General features: G+C 42.9%; 1 protein-coding gene across 1 annotated transcript in view; it reads right to left on the reverse strand.

Moving 5' to 3' along the window:
* NMNAT2 (nicotinamide nucleotide adenylyltransferase 2) overlaps window positions 1–17,386 on the reverse strand; it is a 202,133-nt gene extending 184,747 nt beyond the window's left edge. Inside the window, exons 1-4 of the mRNA XM_082663533.1 lie at window positions 17,238–17,386; window positions 16,613–16,680; window positions 15,874–16,006; window positions 14,574–14,657 (exon numbers count right to left, since the gene is read on the reverse strand). The gene's annotated coding sequence lies outside the window, so the exon portion shown is untranslated. The remainder of the gene's footprint in view (window positions 1–14,573; window positions 14,658–15,873; window positions 16,007–16,612; window positions 16,681–17,237) is intronic.
* Window positions 17,387–17,794: the final 408 nt, after the last annotated feature.

Raw genomic sequence — 17,794 nt, forward strand, 5'->3', positions numbered from 1 at the left:
TCAGAAGCCACATTCCAAACTACTCAGCCTCTCTTATCTCTTATTCTTCTATCCTGGATCTTTTCTGCTGAAGGTTCTCACCTCTTCGTAAGACAAAACCTCTCCTAGCTCTCTCATTTTATAGGCAATCTTTCCGAAACCACTCAAGCATCTTTAGTTACCATCTACATGCTGATGATTCCCAAATTCACAACTCTAGCTGAAATTTCTCTCAAATTCTCCAGATCCTCAAGATCTCTCAACTCCAGACAACTACAGTTCAACACGTCCACAACAAAATCATTATCTCCACATCCATTCATCTTTCCAAACTATTTCTTCTCTTATGTTTTCTATTTTCATTCAGTTTCCCAAGCAGAAACCTGGGAGTCTCCTTGATTTCTTCCCCTCCCTCTCTCACAGCCAATAAATGACCAAGTTCTGCCATTATATTTCCATTTATGGCATATTTATAGCCAAGTATTTATTACATACCACTAGAGCGATAGCAGCATAATGAATTAAAGATGAGGTTAAGGTAGTAGAATAAAAAAAATTAAAATGTCATTGGATTCAAGGTAAAAACATTTTTGGTAAAGGAAACATATTAGTATTACCCAATAGAACAGAAAGTTTAAAAGAATAAAAACTTACAATTGTTAGATTGTTAGATTTAGTTAGAAGGTTCCTAGTGATCTCAAAATCACCTAAGGGGTAAAAGAGGATTTTCTGCAGAGTGTCTAGCAGTTTAACAGCTGTCTGGACTGCACTGCTTCGTAATGATTTGTTTTAAATTGGTGTTTTCACTCTTATCATATGGGTAAGAGAAAGGTAACACTCGCATGGTACCCAAGGGTCAAATTCATATGATATATTTTGTTTTGGAGAATATCAGCTTTTAAAATGGCAATACAAAGTTTCTCATGGTCTATATCAGCCTTTTTGAACTGGATCATTAAATGGAATTGTGGGACTCGAGGGACATTGTTCCAGCTAATGATTAAGAACTCTCCAGACAATAGGGGCTTCTTACACAATGAGTGAATTTCCAGGATGTCCGGCCCCCTTCCGAGAAGGAGGGAGATAACAAAATGTAAAAAAGGTGTCTGTCAAAGACCAATCAGGCAGCTGGGGACAAGTTCCCTCTCTGGTCCGAGCCTAAGCCGGGACCAATCAGCAGGAGAACACAACCAAATCTATAATTTACATACGGGGAAGTGGGAACCTATAAAACTGACATATTCGCGCCCAAAAGGGTTCCTTCTTCGACCTCCTGCGTGAGGACCAAGGAACCCCGGTGCACCGGCCTTCAATAAACCTCTTGCGTTTTGCATCGACTTCCGACTCTTGTTGTTTCCTGGGCGAGTCGAAACTCCTAGGAGACCGCGCAGGTCTAACATTTGGGGGCTCGTCCGGGATTCCACTCGCCCCGGACCACAAGAACATCGGGAGTTGGAGGTACCAGGTAAGCTCGAGCTTGATTGTCTGTTTGTCCCTTGTTCTTTGTGGGCCATTATCGGAGGAAAGCCGTAAGAATCGGCTTATTATGGAATCTGTATCGGACCTCTGGCTAGGCAGACGTGCTAATAGCCGGCGTCCATGAGCCCTAGGGGACGCCCTGGTGGCTCATCTGGAAGGAGAGGCAAACTCTGTCTCCCCTTCACTCGGTTTCGGCAGTTCCCTTGGTGATAACTGCCATCTGAAGAAGTTTCGGTTTTGAAGCGAGCTCGCGGTGGCCCATACGTATATGTGTTTCGTGGAGTTTTAACTGTTTCTGTATTGTGGTCTATTCTTCTTCTCTGACGGACGACAATGGGACAAACTATGACGACTCCTCTTTCCCTTACCCTAAGCTATTGGACCGAAGTTCGGGCCAGAGCCCATAATTTTTCGGTAGAGGTAAAGAAAGGAAAGTGGCAGACTTTGTGTGCCTCTGAATGGCCAACATTTCAGATAGGATGGCCCCCCGAAGGATCCTTTTTATTAGACAAGATTAAGCTGCTGAAGTCTAAGATATTTAATATAGATCCCCACGGACATCCAGACCAAGTACCATATGTCTTGGTCTGGGAAGATTTAATTCTCTCCCCACCTCCGTGGGTCCGGCCCTTTGTTTCCTCAACAGGTACGTCCGCGCATACATCAGCAGCGTCGGAAATATTAGCCTTAAAGAAAAACCCCAACACGGAGAAGCTACCTGACGCCCCGGATCTACCGAAGGCGATTTATCCTGACCCGCAGTCCGATTTGCTTCTTTTGGATTCCCCACCCCCTTATCCTCCGGCCCCGAATCCCCTACCACCTAGAGGACCCCCAGCTCCACTGCCCTCGGCACCAAGGGAACCATCCATGATGGAAGAAGAAAGGGGTCCCTCAGTGGGCACTAGGAGCCGGAGGGCTATCTCCCCGGACTCCACTGCCCTACCTCTTAGAGAATATGGCCCCCCCGATGGCCAAGGGAATAGACCTCTCCAATATTGGCCCTTTTCCTCTGCAGATCTTTATAATTGGAAAATGCAAAACCCAACTTTTTCCGAAAATCCACAGGCCCTTACCGCTTTAATAGAATCTCTTGTTTTCTCCCACCAGCCCACATGGGATGATTGTCAGCAGCTGCTCCAGACTCTCCTAACGACTGAGGAGAGGCAACGGGTTCTTTTAGAAGCCAGAAAAAATGTATTAGGCGCCAATGGGCAACCTACCCAGCTGCCTAACGAGATTGATGCTGGTTTCCCACTCGTCAGGCCAAACTGGGATTTCAATGCCCCGGAAGGTAGGGAGCGCCTGAAAATGTATCGCCAGGCTCTGGTGGCGGGTCTCCATGGAGTGGCCAGACGGCCCACTAATTTGGCTAAGGTAAGGGAAGTAACTCAGGGGCCCCAGGAATCGCCAACTGTGTTCCTGGAACGTTTAATGGAAGCCTTTAGACGCTTTACCCCTTATGATCCAACTTCGGAGGAACATAGGGCTACTGTAGCAATGGCTTTCATAGATCAAGTGGCCCCTGATATTAGGAAGAAATTACAGAGGCTAGGTGGTTTGCAGGGATTTTCGCTTCAGGAGTTAGTAAAAGAGGCAGATAAAGTATATAACAAAAGAGAAACAGAGGAAGAGAAGGAAGAAAGAAAGCAGAAAGAGCAGGAAGCCCGTGAAATAAGACGGGATAAGAGACAGGAGAGGAATTTAAGTAAGATACTGGCCACTGTGGTTGGAGGAAGAAATATAGGGGATATAAATAGGCAGGAAGGGCGAACGGCAGACAGAAGGCGGCCATTAGACAAGGACCAATGTGCCTACTGTAAAGAAAAAGGACATTGGGTGAGAGAATGCCCTAAGAAAAAGAATGGAGGAAGGCCAACCAAAAACAAAATCTTAACATTGAAAGAAGAAGACTAGGAAAGTCAGGGCTCGAACCCTCTCCCCGAGCCCCGGGTAACTCTTAAAGTGGAGGGGGAACCTGTTCAATTTTTGGTAGATACCGGAGCCCAGCACTCCGTCCTTCTCCACTCAAAAGGTCCTATCTCAGCTAAAAGGTCATGGGTACAAGGAGCCACTGGGAATAAACAATATTCATGGACCACACGAAGGACAGTAGATCTTGGGATTGGACGAGTAACCCATTCATTTTTGATTATTCCGGAATGCCCCTATCCTTTGCTGGGAAAAGATTTACTCTCCAAAGTAGGGGCTCAAATCCACTTTCAGCCAGAAGGTCCCACCATAACTGATAATAAGGGAAGGTTACTTCAAATATTGACTATGAAATTAGAAGATGAATATAAATTATACGAGCAGCCTTCATCCTCACGAGTTAATGTTACTGATTGGGTAACTCGGTTCCCTCAAGCCTGGGCAGAAACTGCCGGAATGGGGATGGCCAAAAATCGGTCCCCGGTGCTAGTGGAACTCAAGCCAACTTCCACCCCAATAATGGTCCGTCAATACCCCATGAGTAGAGAAGCCAAAGACGGTATCCGTCCCCATATACAGAGGCTACTAGACTTGGGCATCTTAATAAGATGTCAATCAGCATGGAACACCCCTCTCCTGCCGGTAAAGAAACCAGGAACAAATGATTATCGGCCAGTGCAGGATCTACGAGAGGTAAACAAACGGGTGGCAGACCTCCACCCCACAGTTCCAAACCCTTACAACCTCCTGAGCACTCTTCCACCTCAACATACGTGGTATACTGTTTTGGACCTTAAAGATGCTTTTTTCTGTTTAAGACTCTCTCCCCTGAGCCAACCCTACTTTGCCTTCGAATGGAAAGATCCAACATCGGGAATGTCTGGTCAGCTGACATGGACACGGCTACCTCAGGGATTTAAGAACTCCCCGACCATCTTTGATGAAGCCCTCCATCAGGATTTGGCATTATATAGAGAATCAAATCCCCAGGTAACATTACTCCAATACGTTGATGATATTTTATTAGCTGCTGAGACCCAAGAAGATTGTATCAAGGGTACTGAAAAACTGTTAACGGAACTTGGAACCCTGGGATATAGAGCCTCAGCCAAGAAAGCACAAATATGCCAACAACAGGTCAGTTACCTGGGGTATCTATTAAAAGGGGGGCAAAGATGGCTCACGGAGAGCAGAAAGGATACGGTGGCCCAAATTCCGGCTCCCAAAAACGCCAGGCAGGTTAGAGAATTTTTGGGGATGGCCGGATTCTGTAGACTATGGATTCCAGGGTTTGCTGAGCTGGCAGCCCCATTGTACCCCCTAACCAAAAACAGCACTCTTTTCGTTTGGGGCGATAAGGAACAACGGGCTTTTGACCAAAGCAAACGAGCTTTACTTTCAGCTCCAGCCCTAAGACTGCCAGATGTAACCAAACCTTTTCATTTATATGTGGCCGAAAATAAGGGCATTGCAAAAGGAGTATTGACTCAGAAATTGGGTCCCTGGAATCGCCCAGTTGCTTATTTGTCAAAAAAATTGGACCCTGTGGCATCAGGATGGCCCACCTGTTTAAAGATAATCGCTGCAGTGGCCGTTCTAGTCAAAGATGCTGACAAACTAACTTTAGGACAAAATCTAACGATAACAGCTCCTCATGCCCTGGAAAATGTAGTCCGTCAACCACCGGATAGGTGGCTAACTAATGCCAGGATGACCCACTACCAAACCCTGTTGCTAAACTCAGATCGCATCAAGTTTGCTCCAGCCACAGGACTCAATCCAGCCACCTTGCTACCTGATCCTGACTTGGAAGGCTCCACCATCATACATGATTGTCAGGAAGTACTAGCCGCAGCACACGGCAGTAGGCCAGATCTGATGGACCTGCCCCTCCCTGATGCTGATTTCACCTGGTTCACAGATGGGAGCAGTTTCCTGGAGGAAGGTAAGCGTCGAACTGGGGCAGCCGTGGTAGACGGAAAACAAGTCATATGGGCAGCGGCGCTACCACAAGGGACCTCAGCCCAACGAGCTGAATTAATTGCCCTGACGAGGGCATTAGAGATGGCAGAGAATAAAAAAGTAAACATCTACACAGACAGTAGATATGCGTTTGCTACCGCTCATATCCACGGTGCCATTTACCAACAGAGAGGGCTACAAACTTCAGGTGGCAAAGAAATTAAAAACAAAGACGAAATCGTGGCTTTGTTGACTGCACTCATGCTTCCTACTAAAGTCAGTATCATCCACTGCCCTGGACATCAAAAAGGAAATACCCCAATAATTAGGGGAAATAATATGGCTGACCAAGTGGCCCGAGAAATAGCATCGGGAGAAGTCATTTTAGGACTGTCAGATAAAGTTCCTGAAAAACCAGGCCGCGATGAAGAAATCATCCCGGCCACAACAAAAGGAACTTTGTCCCCTCAGCAAGCAGAATCCATGTTACAACAGATGCACAGATGGACACATTTGGGGACTAAAAAGATGGTAGCCTTGTTACAAAAAGCCGGGTACGAAACCCCTGGAATGACAAAATTAGCTGAACAAATTGTGCAGGAATGCGTCCCATGTCAACAGGTAAATGCTCACAAAGGGAAACTTGAAACTGGAAAGAGACTCAGGGGGGACCGCCCAGGAACTTACTGGGAAGTGGACTTTACCGAAGTGCGTCCTGGAAGGTACAGTAATAAATACCTTTTAGTTTTTGTAGACACTTTTTCAGGATGGATAGAGGCTTTCCCAACAAAGAAAGAAACAGCTGCTGTAGTAGCCAAGAAGATTTTAGAAGAAATTTTTCCTCGATTTGGAGCATCAAAGGTAATAGGGTCTGATAATGGTCCAGCCTTTGTCGCCCAGGTAAGTCAGGATGTGGCCAGATATTTGGGGACTGATTGGAAATTACATTGTGCCTATAGACCCCAAAGTTTAGGTCAGGTAGAAAGAATGAATAGGACTCTAAAAGAGACCCTAACTAAATTGTCCTTGGAGACTGGCGGTACCGATTGGACGGTGCTCCTTCCTTTGGCCCTATTCCGGGTTAGAAATACACCTTCCCGATACCATCTTACTCCTTTTGAAATATTATATGGTGCCCCGCCTCCCCTCCTCACTTTAGGAAAAGAAATAAAACCTGATTGTCAAAATAACACTGACTTATATGCTAGGCTACTGGGACTCCAATTGGTCCAGAAAGAAATATGGTCCCAACTCGCCAAGGCCTACCAACCGGGAACACCGGGAGAAACTCATCCTTTCCAAGTCGGAGACTCCGTATACGTCCGTCGGCATCGAACCCAGGCGTTGGAACCTCGATGGAAAGGACCATACACCATCCTCCTCACCACCCCAATGGCCATAAAAGTGGACGGCATCGCTGCCTGGATCCATGCTTCACATGTGAAGGCTGCACCAGCGACGGCATCATCAGGATGGCGGGCCCAAAGAACCGACAACCCGCTCAAACTCAAGCTTCTACGAACCTAAGACTTATAATTTTGGTTTTACTGCCTTTACTGACTGTAAGTGATTTTAGCCCTCACCTCCCCCAACGTTTAACTTGGCAGGTAATTTCTCAGACTGGAGATGTAACCTGGTCCATTAGTCATACTGCACCCCCCTGGACCTGGTGGCCAGATCTTTTTCCTGATGTTTGTAAATTGGCTATAGGAGCACCTTATTGGAATACAGAAGATTCTCATGATATGAACACTGCCCCTTCCAAAGTTTCGGAAACTGATTGGTTTGGGCCGGGTTGCAAAAATGCAGGCAAAAGAATGATGCTTGGTATCCTCACTTTCTACGTATGCCCCGGGTTCCACCGCCCTTGATCTCTGAATTATAAATGTGGTGGAACTGAAAACTTTTATTGCAAAAGCTGGGGATGTGAAACTACCGGGGATACTAATTGGAAACCCACCTCAACTTGGGATTTTATTACTGTAACGGCTAATTCTCATAATGAGGATACCGGACACCGGAGTAAATGTTCAGGATGGTGTCATCCCCTTAAAATTTCCTTTAGTAATCCCGGAAAAAGAGATAAAAAATGGATAAATGGTCATTCTTGGGGCGTTAGATTTTACATGAGGGGATATGATTTAGGAATATTAATGACCCTTAAGCTAAAGATTGAGATTCCTGCTCCTATATCAATAGGCCCAAATCTCATACTTGGCCCCCTTTGCTTCCCCCGGCCCCTTCAACTACGTCAACAAAGAATGAGACTAATGAAACCTCTGGATCCAAAGAACCCACAGTTAAGCCTGGGACTCCTCAGGATAGGATGCTTTCTTTGGTGCAGGCAGCCTTTACGGTTCTCAATGCTACAAACCCAGAGGCTACAAAATCATGTTGGCTTTGCTATGCTGCCCCTCCCCCTTATTATGATGCTATAGGATATAGCTCCAACTATACTAATTCTACCTCCTCAGACCAATGTCGATGGAAGCGAGAAGGGAACAGTAAATTAACCCTGTCCTCGGTTTTTGGAAATGGTACTTGTATAGGAACACCTCCCCAGTCCCATAGACACCTTTGTCATGATTTTAGCCTCCTTTCAGGCTCAGGATATCTTGTACCTCCTCAAGATGGATGGTGGACATGTAACACGGGGCTCACCCCTTGTGTCTCTTTAGAGGTTCTTAATACTTCAGCTGACTTTTGTGTGTTAGTGCAATTAGTCCCTAGACTTATCTACCATTCAGACTCATCCTTTTTAGATGAATATGTAGGAAAAACAAAAAACAAAAGAGAACCTGTAACCCTCACATTGGCTGTCCTTCTAGGACTAGGAATATCTGCCGGGATAGGAACAGGAACCACAGCCCTCATACAACAACCCCAGTATTATGCAAGTTTAAGACAGGCTGTAGACATCGACCTTCGAGCATTAGAAAGTTCCATAACTCAACTAAAGGAATCACTCACCTCACTTTCAGAAATGGTGTTGCAGCCTAGATTTGCTGTTTCTTAAGGAAGGGGGATTATGCGCCGCTCTAAAAGAAGAATGTTGCTTTTATATTGATCATTCAGGAACCATTACCAAAACCATGGATAAACTAAGGGAACCCTTAGATAAAAGGCAAAGGGAGAGAGAGAACGAAAAAGGATGGTTTCAGTCATGGTTTGATAAGTCCCCCTGGTTTACCACCTTAATCTCTACTCTGCTGGGACCTCTTATTGTTTTATTGTTGATTTTAACTTTTGGACCATGTGTTCTAAATCGCTTGATAGCATTTATTAGAGAACGTATCAGTACTGTACAAGTTCTAATGTTAAGACAACAGTACCAAAGTTTACGAACAGAAGGTTGAGATTCCATGATTGGAATCAATAGTCACAAGAAAAAGGGGGGAATGTGGGACTCGAGGGACATTGTTCCAGCTAATGATTAAGAACTCTCCAGACAATAGGGGCTTCTTACACAATGGGTGAATTTCCAGGATGTCCGGCCCCCTTCCGAGAAGGAGGGAGATAACAAAATGTAAAAAAGGTGTCTGTCAAAGACCAATCAGGCAGCTGGGGAGAAGGAGGGAGATAACAAAATGTAAAAAAGGTGTCTGTCAAAGACCAATCAGGCAGCTGGGGACAAGTTCCCTCTCTGGTCCGAGCCTAAGCCGGGACCAATCAGCAGGAGAACACAACCAAATCTATAATTTACATACGGGGAAGTGGGAACCTATAAAACTGACATATTCGTGCCCAAAAGGGTTCCTTCTTCGACCTCCTGCGTGAGGACCAAGGAACCCCGGTGCACCGGCCTTCAATAAACCTCTTGCGTTTTGCATCGACTTCCGACTCTTGTTGTTTCCTGGGCGAGTCGAAACTCCTAGGAGACCGCGCAGGTCTAACAGAATCATCTCGAACTTGCCAGGCAGCAAGAACCAGGGATGTCCTATTCAGCAGATAGAGATTACTGAGTCTGAAAGTATATTTCAGAGTTCGCCAAGTCCCTTTCTTGTTTTTAATTCAGACTGGGGATCTAGTCATTTCTTAGCGTCTCTCACGGAAAGTAGGTTCTAATAGATAAGTGTCTAACAACTATTACTAGGTTTCCCTGGTGGCGCAGTGGTTGAGAGTCTGCCTGCCGATGCAGGGGACACGGGTTCGTGCCCTGGTCCGGGAAGATCCCACATGCCGCAGAGCGGCTGGGCCCGTGAGCCATGGCCGCTGAGCCTGCGCGTCCGGAGCCTGTGCTCCGCAACGGGAGAGGCCACAACAGTGAGAGGCCCGCGTACGGGAAAAAAAAATATATATATATATACATATATATATATATATAACACAACTATTACTACCACCAGGCACTGTGCTTCTTTGCTCATGCATCTCTTCTTTCTCTTCCTCCAGATATTATAGTTTTCTTTTTCTCTTTCCCTGCTCTTTCTTCTTTCTCAATTCAGTTTTCCTGCCTCTCTTTTTCTTTCTCACCCATAAATAGGATAAAAAAAAAGCAAATGTTGAGTTTCCTGACTGGTCACATTCCAGAGAAAGGAGGAAATACAGGCTGTTATACAACTGGGAGGGGTCAGGTGTGACCTAAAGTTGAGGGACGAGGAGAAGAGAATTATAAAGGTAAGAGAAGGCAAAAAGGTTAAGTAAAGGTTTGATTTTAGACTTTTATTACGTAAAGTGATTCTTTTGTGAATCCCATCTAGGGCATTTCATCCTTCTCAGGCTATGATGGTTCCCAGTAGATCCAAAATTGCCAAAGAAGGTCAGTAATGATGTATTCAAAGATGATCACTCTCATCAGCTTTTGTACAAAAGAATCAGTACCTGATATTGTGTTAGAGTGAGCCATAGGAAATGCCTTAGGAATTGTCTCTGATGAAGTCTTTTTTTTTCAATCACCAGTATGTGAAAAGCTATTACATCTATTTTTAATCTTTCTCCTATTCAGTTTCCAATGTTGCTCTCAGGCTTCTGTAACTTGGCAGATAGTTCAGGTATTCTTTAAAAACAATGACAAACAATGAAATTCCCAACAACCACAGCAACCGCCAAAACAGTGAAATCTACTTAGCTTTTTGGTTGGTGGGAGATGTTGAAAAATATAAGAAATAAAAGCCACCCACAAATAATTTGCCTCACAAAAACAACTGCTCTTAGTATTATATTGTATTTCTGCCCATTTTCTATGCAATTCTATGTCAGAGTTATACTTTATATATACTGCAGTATAGAACTTATATAAGTTATATTAACTTAAATATAACTATGACATAGAGTTACATAGTTTGTATCTTTCAGGCATATTTTAGTCTAGAATACTTTCAGCTATGGTTTTCCATCACTTTTCTGGCGGTTGAACTATACATATTTCTTTTGCTGCTGGGAAATAGAATTTGAAAAAGTCAACTCTGCAAAATCTCATTCTAAAGGACTTTGCAGTTGACCAGGACACTTAAGTGGATTATCCGATTGCATGTCTTCACTTGATCTCCAGGTGGAATGGTTCCAAAGACCTCTAACAGCTTTATCACTCTATAGTATAACTGCCCCTTAATTCTCCTCTAAGCTTTAAGCCCTGAGAGCAAGACTGTATTGTTCACCATTTGCATCCCAGTGACTAGCATGTGACCCAATACATAGAAAATTCGCAATATATTCTTGATGATTGAGTGAATGAAAAAGTGAGTAAATGAATACTAAAATTCTAGAAGATCCATAACTCATCAAGCTTTCTCCTTGGTATCAGGATACAACCAGATTAAGGTTCCCAGAAGTAAAGGATTGATTTAGATTTAGATTTGTCTTGAAAGAGCAGAGAAAGATAGGAATTGATCATCACTTGAACATTCCTTATAGACCCTAAACTCTCTACCTAAAATTCCTATTGTGCTTTAATGCTACAATTTAGCTGTCCCACAAATACTTACAGAAAAGTAATTTTCAACTTTGCTTTCTACAAACTAATTACCTTCTGTAACATCCAGGCCACTGCCACCTACATTTTGGAAGTGTTGGCATCCCAATAGTTGGCATGCCTTATAGGTTTACCATAGGGCTATTATTAAAGAACTAAAACCATGCACATCCTCTTGGACAAAGGATTGGATCACCTTGGGGACCATAAAGGAAAGCTTGTAGACAGTGGTTGAGACAGCAAGACAATGAGAGAGAGTGAGCCAGAGAGCCTGCCAGAAATGTCAGTTTGAAAGAGGGCAGGGAACGCACAAGCAGGTGGTTTCACTCCTCATGAGCCTCCTTATCTTCTTCAGTTTTGCCAGACCTTGGATCTCATCTCATCCAAGTATAAAACTCCTAGTGAACTGAGACATTCTCTGTAAGTAGATGAAAGCTGTTTTCTCTCTTGGCAGTTTATACTTGGTCACGTGATACAACTAGTCATACAGTTTTAAGGCGGCATGCTGTGTACCTCTCTCTCCAAATGCAATTTTACAACATTCTGTGTTTTATTTAAAAAAACCAGTTTAATCTACATTAATTACAGTGTGAAGCTGAGTGGGGGAAGCTCTAATTTACCTTACATGCATAACAAGAGCAGCATCACCTGTTGACTGCCTACTAAGTGCCTGGCACAGCCTAGGTATGTTATACACATTATCTAATTGAACTTGGAGAACATGCCTGCCTCCAGAAATATAACTTAAATATCTCATTTACTTTGAAATTGCAAATGGCCCTTTCTTTAAGAAACTTACATTAAATTTATTTAGCACTATCCCATTACAGGAGAAAAAAATAACAATAATAAGGCCAGAATTTATAAACACTTTTCTGGTGAGAAACACAAAGATCACTGAGCTTTCCATTCTACACTCTAATCCAATTTTCTTTCTTTCTTTCTTTTTTTTTTTTTTTTTTTTGGCAGTACGCGGGCCTCTCACTCTTGTGGCCTCTCCCGTTGCGGAGCACAGGCTCCGGACGCGCAGGCTTAGCGGCCATGGCTCACGGGCCCAGCCGCTCCGTGGCATGTGGGATCTTCCCAGACCGAGGCACAAACCCGTGGTCCCCTGCATCGGCAGGCGGACTCTCAACCACTGCACCACCAGGGAAGAACCCTCTGAATTTTTAAATCTAATTTTTCTATCCTATTTTCCAACCTAGCTGATAAACTGTCTTCTCTCTTGCCATCTTCCCCAGCAGTGTTTTTTCTTTTGCCACATAATAAGAGAGTTAACTGCTTCCCCTATTCCAAATTAGAAAACATAAAGGTTAAATAAAAGTGACTTGGACACTGAAGACTTTTTTCCTACATTGAAGTATGAGACTTTGTGGTGAGATAATTGATGAGTTACCCATAATCTTATGTGTGCTCTTTACTCATTGCCTAAGTAAATTTCATCTAATTAAAACTTTCATCATGTTAAATATAATAGATTCCTCGGATGGGTTGAAGTTCTTTTCTTATTGCTTAGTAATGACCTCTATATTCCATAGGAAGGTCTTCAGAAATTTTAAGCATTTATATGAAAGTCGTGGTCCAAACTTCTACTTTTTTTCCCAAGATTAATTGATTCAACAAACATCTATTGAGCACCCTTGTATCAGCAACCCTGGTAGTGGAGTGATAATACAGTAGTGAGCAAAACAGGTACAGTGTTTGCACTACAGAGCTTACAGCCAACTGGAGGGAACAGACACTGAATAATTACAAATATGACAAATGCCATGAAGAAGATGGGCAGGGTGCTATGGGAATATGAAATAGGTGTAGCTAACCTAGGTTGATGGGAGGTGGGGCAGAGAAGATTTTTCCAGAGAAGTTCAAGTTTAGGCTTGAAGCATAAGAAGGAAGAAGAGTTATCTAAATAAGGGAACAGCTTGTGTAAAGGCTCTGAGTAGAAAAGAACACCACCCATTCAAGGACCTGAGAGAAGGTCACTGTGGCTAGAGTGCTGACTTCAGGAAACGTTAGAGAAGAGGCAGGCAAGGACCAGATCACATAGGTCACCCTAAGGATTGGGGACTTTATTCTGAGGGCAGTGGAAAGCCAATGGAAAATTCAAGCCAGGAATTAAAAAAATTTTTAAGCTTAATATAGCTAAAATGTAGACTATAAGAATATATTAATTCACTAATTTGCTCTGGAATATGCTCTCATATCTAGTAGTCCAATAATAGTAAGAATTTTTATAAATGCAGGACAAACTATCTAGGTTTATAATATGTAGAATTTTTCTGTGAATAGAAAAGACCCTAGGATAGTTAAGCAAAGCAGAACAGGACTTGAGTACATGTAAGTACCCAAGTAAGCTTTGAAACGTATGTCCTGAGTTTCTTTGCTTTTCATCTATATCACATTTTAACTTGAACTGAAAATAGAAGTGGTAAAATAATAAAGGCAGGGAAAGGAGGAAGGCATGCATGTGTGTATGAGCGTGTGTGCCCACGTGTGGTTTCTTATGGTTTTGAAGAAGAGCAGATTTATGACAATATCAGTATCACATTCTCTGTGCTCAAAAATAGTTGTCTCCCCTGCAGAAATTAGGAAAGGAGAGACTATATAATAGGGAAAGATTTTTTTTTTTTCTTTTAGTGGTGTGTTCTAAGAAAAAAAAAAATGGCAGCTTCTGGGTAATACAACAGATTTTGACATGAAATACATTGATTTTAGACTATGGACCCCAAGATGGTTTCAGTAGTACTGTGCTTGGAGTAGTAAAGAGATCCATGAACACCAAGGCCTTTGGACAATATAAAGTGTAAGAGGCTAAGGTTTTAATTTTCTTTTTTAATACTCTTTGGTCTTCCCTATGGGCATTTCTTTTTGTCTTCTTCAGATGGCCTGCATTCATTAAATTAGTAGATAGGATTTTAAGGTGTGGTTCTTTCCCAGAGGTATTTTCTTACTGGGAGTTGAGAGAAATTCTTGAAGATTAATAAGATTTCCATTAGTAAATATTAGGAGAGTGGAGGAGAGCTAGCTAGCTCTGACTACCATTCTCTGTCACCTCACTGTCTCCCAAACCAGAAGTTTCTTCTCTTAAATCTTGGACTGCAATGCTTCCTGACCGTTCTGGAGGAGGCTCAGTGACTCCTTCTTAGAAATGAATGAATAAATTCACACTTGGTGAACTGTTTGAGAAAGGCTGCTGACTAAGACTTTAGATTTTCTCAGACTAAGGTCTGAGAAATCTTGAGCAACAGGAGACCTGAGTTTAATGTCAATTTGTATCTGTCTCACTATTTGAAGAGAATGAATTACTTACTTGATTCAATCACTTAGCTCCACACCTGAAGTGTAGTAATGAGGAGAACATGGGCCAGCTTCATATACATTGTGTCCTTCAGTACTGCAATTGACAAAGCATTCTCATCAAAATAGAAACACATTAAGTACCTACTGTACACATGACTGGGAAACAATCAGAATATGTAGGTTAAATATTAAAATAAATTAGTGCTTGTTAAGGTTTCATGGAACAGGTGAGATGTGTATTATTATAAAAAGGGAGCAGGTTTACTATGTATTAATTATTAGGCTACCAAAGCTCTGGGTAAATTTGATAGCAATGTTAAGAGTAGCTTCTCGGCAAGTACTTGGTGCCAGGTTGAAAACTGGCCACTCTGTTTACTTGGGCAGAAATGTGGTTATATTAGGCTGCTTTTAGTGATAAAAGGTTTTTTAAAAGTTTCAACCTTCTGGAATCTGACTCACAATGTCCTGATATTGTGTTCTTTTCTGTATTCAGTGTCATGGATAAAGAATCTATCTTTCAGCACTGAATAAGAATAAATTTGTGTATGCGGTCAGATTTATGAGTATTACAAAGATTAGATAAACTATTATTTAAAAAAATAATTTTATGCTGCAGTAGTTCTAAATTATTAGTTTTAGCTTGATATAAGAGCAGAGGGCAAAAAATAAATTGACGTTCATCAAGTACCAGCGTTGTATGTCAGGCACTCATATAGTCAGTCACCTATATTATCATTAAAGTTCACAGGAAGCCTGTAATAGGTAATGTTTCCATTTTGGTCAAGGAAGAAACTGAACTTCAGAGACTGAGATGGCAGAATTGGGATGCACACTCAGGTCTCCTAGCTTATGGTCTTTCAATAAAATCACTTTGGCATAAACTGAAAAATTTAAGATTATGTAGGATTAAACAAAATGAAACAGCTTCTCATCTATAATTTCTTTTGGTTTAGATGTAATCTTTATCTGTAGGGGGGAAAAGGTGAATAATATTGCAGAAAGGTGCTTGTATTTTACAAATCTGTTGATGGGTTCTAGTAGAAAGAGATGAGATTAGAAAATGTACATTAAGCAATATGTAAATTGGGGGTCATAATTCTCCTGAATCCTATTGATTTTTTAAAGGTATTTTCAAGATGGGCATCAATGTTTTACAATCTGTAAAATTAAATGTTACTATTCTATCTAGTTTGTAGGGACACTAAAGTTATTGAAGAACCTTGAAACATTATTAGGAAACCTGCTATAAAATATAAAGATGGCTTATATGTCTGACCTTCATCTGTGCACTTAAAGCACTTTGTTCTTACCTTAATTTTTGCACCCATAGTATTGCATCCAAATCATGTCTCTATTCTCTGGTATCTCTACCAGAAGGTGGGTTCCTCCAAGACAGGGACCATGTCTCTTCCATGGTAGTATCCATAGTAACCTGGACAGTGTCTGAAATATAATAAATGCTCAGTAATGTTTATCAAACAAACAACACAACAAAAGGATTCATTTTTTCCAACTCCAGTTTCCTTATCTCCAAAATGAGAAGGTACTAATAGTTTTCTAGATCGTCAGGCGGGACATGATATATGCTCATATACTGTTGATTGGAGATATAAGGCACAGACATAAAAAGTGTTATTAGGATGATTACTAAGGGGGTGGTTATTTCACACAACACAAACTTTTATTCTGCTTAAGATCTTTTAAAAAAATCTAACCAATAAATTTCAGGAAGAAAATCTAAGGTATTTTAGGTAATATGTAGTCATAATCTCCATCCTTGGGCTCTCAGGGTTGAAGAAAAGCCAGATCCTAAACCAGAGATGAGAACAATCTTTCACTAGGTGGCTCTCTTTCCCATGAGTGGGCGGCCCCTCGGTGGGTGGAGGGACGACACGGGGCAATGTACAGCTGCAATCACCGCGTGTCACACTGCATCACAGTAGGCGCATGCAGCACGAGGGGCATAGTTCAGTTTCTATGTCGTTAATGATAATCTGTCCTTGGGATTTGTTTCAAAGTAGCTTGTACTTTCATTTCCTCCAAACCTACCCATAGACGTTGGCCCAGTCTTTTAATAGGTGCGGTCTCAGAGAAGGATTTTGATAGCGCCTTTTCACCTAGCATGAAAGACAAAAGGAATCAGGTACCCCGACCGAGCCAAACCAAAATAGCCCATTAAAATTATGATTTTAACTGTCCAGTGAGGGCTGCATTCCTGGAGGGGTTTATACCGTTATACATCCTAAAGTACTTTGGGACAGCTGTTTAAACGCCTCCACAATACGAATGGAAAATATAATTTGTAAAATGTCAAATAATTCTTTCAAACCACTAACACGACGACTTCTCCAGCTACTTTTCACACACTCATTATTATTGAGCCCATTTACGTTATTCTGCTTTTTTAGCCTCAAACATGAGACAAAATACACACAATAAACATTCAAAAAGATTTGTTCTAAGAATGAAAATCCTTTTCCTAGAAGCCTTTCATAGGAACTTCGCTCAAGTATCTAGGTTTTTCTTGATACTATTTTACCCAATGTTTTCCTCTCCAACCCAAAAGATACATAGTGACAAGTTCTAAAATACTACGAACGCCTGAGAGAAGGAGGAAGTTTGCAAAGGAGAAAGGAACTCGGAGGTCTGTTTTTGATAAGAAAGGGGGACTCACACTGGGGGGTGCCTCTCAGAGGGATGGCGGTCGTGAGCATCTCGCCACGTCCCCTAAGCGCTGAAAAATCACTTGTTAGCCTTCCAAGATGAGTTCCCACTCTCACGCTGGCCTCCTCGCGGCAGGAGGTGGCTAGTGAAGGCCGCGTGGGGGGCTCGCAGGAGGCTAGGTCGCCGAGAGTGTGTGTGGGGTGGGGTTTGGGGGATTTCAGTAAGGGGTCGACCCGCCGGGGAGAGTCGAATGTCCCCGTCAGCAGAAAAGGGATCTCGGCAGTCGTGTGCCGTTCTCCTCCCTCAGGGACCCCGTCCTGGCGGGACCCCGCCTCCCAGTGCCGGGGGCGGTTGTGGGGAAACCCCTCGCCCGCCTCGCAGCCTAGCGCCGCCGCCTCGCCTAGCCTGCTCCAGCCCGCCGCCCGCCAGCCTTCAGGCCCAGCATCTTCTGCGTAGGCCCAGCCCTCCCCCAAGCCCGGCACGGAGTGGAAAACTATGGAGGTGGTTCCCGCCCGCAGGCGGGTGGAAAAGCCCATGGTGAATGCCTCGGGGTCTCCCCAATTGCTG

The sequence above is a fragment of the Grampus griseus genome (assembly GCF_964374135.1).
Source record: "Grampus griseus genome assembly, chromosome: 1".
NCBI classification, from domain to species: Eukaryota; Metazoa; Chordata; class Mammalia; order Artiodactyla; family Delphinidae; genus Grampus; species Grampus griseus.